This window comes from Pongo pygmaeus, chromosome X (assembly GCF_028885625.2).
Source record: "Pongo pygmaeus isolate AG05252 chromosome X, NHGRI_mPonPyg2-v2.0_pri, whole genome shotgun sequence".
NCBI classification, from domain to species: Eukaryota; Metazoa; Chordata; class Mammalia; order Primates; family Hominidae; genus Pongo; species Pongo pygmaeus.
This window is the reverse complement of record NC_072396.2, coordinates 121030376-121035757: the sequence shown is the minus strand read 5'-3', so window position 1 is coordinate 121035757 and position 5382 is coordinate 121030376.

Below are 5382 nucleotides of genomic sequence, written 5' to 3'. Positions count from 1 at the left end.
ACTATGACACATTAAAAAAGCACATTCATAAAAATCAAGAAACAGGTGAGCACTCAGAGTACCTAGGTTTTACTTTATATCACTGAAGGGGCCATGGAAATAAGGTAGAAAAGAGTCTTGAATTGTCAATGCCACCTTTCCCTTATCCCCTGGCAGCAGGCATATGGCACAGAGACCAAATCTTTATGTTCAAGAGAGAAAGAGTGCAGTGATTGTGAGATACTGTATTGAACTTAGTGCTGTCTTGTCACAGCAGAAATTAAAACCAGGCTGAACTCAGGTGATGCTCACCTATGCAGGGAGCATTTAGACAAGCTGCCATCTAAGGATAATTGGCCACTCCAGCAGTCTGAACTTCAGTTCCAGCAAGGCTCATCACCATGTGCTAAAGTAATTTGAGGCCTTAAACTTAAAAAAATGTGAAGGCCACAAAGACTGAAGCTCTTAGGTGAGTCTTAATGTTGCATTGTGCTCAAAGCCTGTGGACTTGAGGGGCATATGACACACTAAGACACCAGCCAGAGCAGCTATGGGAGTGCTTGTGCCACCTCTAACCAACCATAGGCTGCACAGCTTGTGGCTCCAAAAGAGACCTTTCCATTTTATTTGAGGAGACAAGAGGAAATAGTGTGGAGGACTTCACAATGAATTTTAGATACCAGCTCAGCCACAGAAGGACAGGGCACTAGAATCATGAGGCCCCCATTCAAAGCCGTAGCTTCAGGATGACACTTCTAGACACACTCTGCATGAAAAGGGAACTTGTTGCCTTGAATGTAAGGACCAAGTCCCAAAAGAATTTATTATCTGTTGACTAAAAAGCCTTTGGGTCCTAAATAAACAGCAGAGGTACCCAGGTTGTATGCCATGGGCCTTGGGTGAGACTCTGAGAATACCTGGCTTCAGGTGAGAGTCAGCACATTCTCAGCTGTGGTGACTATGGGGAGAGACACCTTCTGCTTCAGAAAAATTTAAGGAGGAGGGATCTGGCAAGATGGCCAAATGGGAACGGCTCCGGTCTGCAGCTCCCAGCAAGACCTACACAGAAGGTGGGAGACTTCTGCATTTTCAACTGAGGTACACAGTTTATTTCTCTGGGACTGGTTAGGCAGTGGGTCCAGCCCAGGGAGGGTGAGAAAAAGCAGGGTGGGGTGTTGGCTCACCTAGGAAGTGCAAGGTGCTGGGGAACCTCCCTCCCCCACCAAAGGAAGCCGTGAGGGACTGTGCTATCTGGCCCAGATACTAAGCTTTTCCCACAGTTTTTGCAATGTATAGATCAGGAGATTCCCTCGTATGACTACAACCAGCAGGACCCTGGGTTTCAAGCACAAAACTGGGGGGTTGCTTGGGCAGATGCTGAGCTAGATGCAGGAGTTTTTTTCACACCCTAGTGGTGCCTGGAACCCCAGCAAGACATAACTGTTCACTCCCCTGGAAAAAGGGCTTAAGCCAGGGAACCAAGTGGTCTTACTCAGTGGTTCCCATTCCCATGATGCCCAGCAAGCTAAGAACCACTGGCTTGAAATTCTCACTGTCAGCACAGCAGTCTGAAGTTGACCTGGGACAATCAAGCTTGGTGGAAAGAGGGGCATCTGCCATTACTGAGGCTTGAGTAGATGTTTTTACCCTGACAGTGCTAAGGAGGCTGGGAGGTTTGGACTGGGTGGAATTCACCACAGCACAGCAAAGTAGCTGTGGCCAGACTGCCCCTCTAGATACTTCCTCACTGGGCAGGGCATCTGTGAAAGAAAGGCAGTAGGCCCAGTCAGGGGCTTACAGCTGAAACTCGTCTCCCTGGGACAGAGTAACTGGAAGAATGGGTGGCTGTGGGCACAGCTTCAGTGGACTTAAACTTTCCTGCCTGCTGGCTCTGAAGAGAGCAGCTGATCTTGACAAGGAGGATTCTTCCAGCAAAGCCTTCAGCTCTGATAAGGGACAGACTGCCTCCTCAAGTGAGTCCCTGATGCATCTTCCCTGATGCATACAGGAGAACGCTGGCTGGCATCAGGCCAATGCCCCCTCTGGGATGAAGCTTCCAGAGGAAGGAGCAGGCAGCAATCTTTGCTGTTCTGCAGCCTCCACGGGTGATACCCACGCAAACAGGGTCTGGAGTGGACCTCCAGCAAACTGCAGCAGACCTGCAAAAGAGGGGTCTGACTATTAAAAGAAAAAGTAACAAACAGAAAGCAACAACATCAACATCAACATAAAGGACCCCCACACAAAATCCCCATCCAAAGGTCATCAGCCTCAAAGATCAAAGGTAGGTAAATCCACAAAGATGAGAAAAACCAGCGCAAAAATGCTGAAAATTCCCAAAACCAGAAAGCCTCTTCTCCTCCAAATGATCGCAACTCTTCTCCAGCAAGGGCAAAAAACTGGACAGAGAATGAGACTGATGAATTAACAGAAGTAGGCTTTAGAAGGTGGGTAATAACAAACACCTCTGAGCTAAAGGAACATGTTCTTACCCAATGCAAGGAAGCTAAAAACCTTGATAAAAGGTTACAGAAACCGCTAACTAGAATAACCAGTTTAGAGAGGACCATAAATAACCTGATGGAACTGAAAAACACAGCACAAGAATTTCATGAAGCATACACAAGTATCAATAGCTAAATTGATCAAGTGGAAGAAAGGATATCAGAGATTGAAGATAAATGGAGATTTATGGAGATTCTTTAATGAACTAAAAGTATATGTACCATTCAATCCAATAATCTCACTGCTGAGTGTCTACTCGAAGGAAAATACATCATTATATCAAAAAGACAACTGCACGTGTATGTTTATTGCAGGACAATCCACAACTGCAAAAATATAGAATGAGCGTAAGTGCCCATCGACCAATGAGTGAATTTTTAAAATAGTGGTATATATATAACATAGAATATTACTCAACCATAAGAAAGAATGAAAAAATGTCTTTGCAGCAACTTGGATGGAGCTGGAAGCTGATATTCGAAGTGAAGCAACTCAGGAATGAAAAAACAAATACCATATATTCTCAGTTATAAGTGGAAGCTAAGCTATGGGAATACAAAGGCATACAGAGTGATGTAATAGACTATGAAAACTCAGAGGTGCCATGGTAGAGGAGGGGTGAGGAATAAAAAAAACTACATATTGGGTACAATGTACAACACTTGGATGAACTAAAATATCAGCCTTCCACTATATAATTTATCCATGTAATGGAAAACCATTTGTACCCCCAAGAGCTATTGAAGTTTTGAAAATATATTTAAAAGCTAATTGATATAGGTAGAGACAGCTTGGTTAAAAGCCAATTTTGCTGCTAAGGGGCTTCCTATTCCTTTTAAATTCCTTTTAAATTTAAATTCCTTTTAAATTTCAGTAAAACACCAAAACAGGCTTTAGATTTTGAATCTGAAAGTCTGTTATTGAGAGAAAGTACATATCATGCATAAGTTTCATTACCACAGAGATAAATATGTTAGCCAATACAATTGAGAATCAGAAGGTGGAATTGAAATGGGGGTAGAAGACAGAGAGCTCAAGAGGAACAGAGAGATTGAGATACCAAAAAAGACAAATAAAAATACAAGAGCACCCAAGAAAAATAAGAGTAGAAGAGAACAGTCATAAGGAAGTATGATTGGAATTTATACAATTTATACAATTGCTTCCAGCAAATTCCCTTTTGAAAACAAGATTATTCACAAAGTTCTTTCTTAAGATTTTTTTTTTTTTTTTACTTTAACAAACAGGTAAGAAAAGAAGGTTTATTCAGTACAAAAGGCATGCAGAATTTTTTTCTTCTTAAATTGAACTTTACTGTCACGGAAGAAGCAGCTCATACAGAGAATGACAGTGCACAAACCTGCATAAAAGAAACTTGATTGTCAAAAGTAGAAGGATTTGATTCAACTGGGTGTCCGAGAGGCAGGATGTGTGCTTTTTAGTGGAGGTAAGGCCTTGACATATTTGGTACAAGTGTAGCTAAAGAAAACAATCTATTCATAAGGAAGCTCTTGCCCAAAAACATGAGGAGTCAGCAGAAGAGAAGTCAGATTTTCTTTTTTTATTGTATTTTTCTCCTCTCCTAAGAATAATCTCTTCTCAGATAACCCATCTGCAAAATGTAATTTAAATAAATGGATCTGTCCTAAAATTACATGAATTCCAAAGAAAATAAACCATCTGAAATTTTTATTCCTATAATTCAACATCTGTTGTTTTTCTTTTCACTTTTTCTTGAACACAGGAAAAATTTCACTCCTGGGCTGAATGAAACATTTCATAACAAATTTTTTATGGAAGGATTTTTTAATACTTGAATGATTGGACTATAAAATGAGAAATTCTAAATTAATTTTGGGATAAAGCTAAAATGTATCATTTAATTTCTCTCATCTTTTTCTGGGAAATAGCTTTGATTATCTTTGCCTTAACTAGTCCATGATCCTCCTTCTGCAGTGTTCCAAAAATGTTTACCTTGGCTATTGAAATGTTGGTTTAAATTTATGGGCTTTGCTTGATTACTAATCTTAATTTGAAATGTAAATTTAAGTTTGATATGGTAGCTGTGGCCAGGAGGTAGGGAAGGATGCTAGGGAAGAAAGAATAGAATATATGTTGGGTAGAATATGATCTTTCAGAAAGCATAATAGAAATTAGCATTTGTCTCAAGAATTTCTACTGCATGCATTTAATGTACCACTATATATGGTATTTAAAAATATATATTGTTTGGTATTGTACCTAATTGTATATTTGGCTAAGCTCTGTTACTAGACTGAAAACTACAAGTGTATAAAAAGGAGAATTTTATACACTCTACCGACAATATTATCTGGCACATACACATAAAAGAAGCTTTGTAAATGTCTGTTAAATGAAGGAAGAAAAGATGGAAGAAGGGACGGAAAAAGGAAAGGAGCAAAGGAGATAGGGAGGTTATAAAAGGAATTGGCAGCTATACCTACGTGGAGAAAATAATATAAACATAATATCATTGTCCTCCAAATACAACAATCAATTGAAGATGCATCTTTTTTCTTTCCTAATCTTCTTTTGTCTTCTACTTCCACCTGATTTGCCTCCCAACAAACAAGAAAAAAGTAATCAAATAATGCAATGAATGGATAACGGTGAACCACAATTTAAAAAATCGGTAACATTTTGTTATGGAATTACTTTTGATATAGTAATTCTCAGCTTAACTTGCAGTTTTTCTACTGTCTTCATCAGCTCATATTGAACTCTTTCTATTTTGACAGTACTAATGCTTTATGTCATATATTTATACTTATTGTATAAACCTTGCATTCCTTTTTATGCCACTATGTTCTGCCTAGCTAAATATATTGAAAATTTTTGCAGATATTAGACAGAATAGCATTCTTGTATTTCTTCATA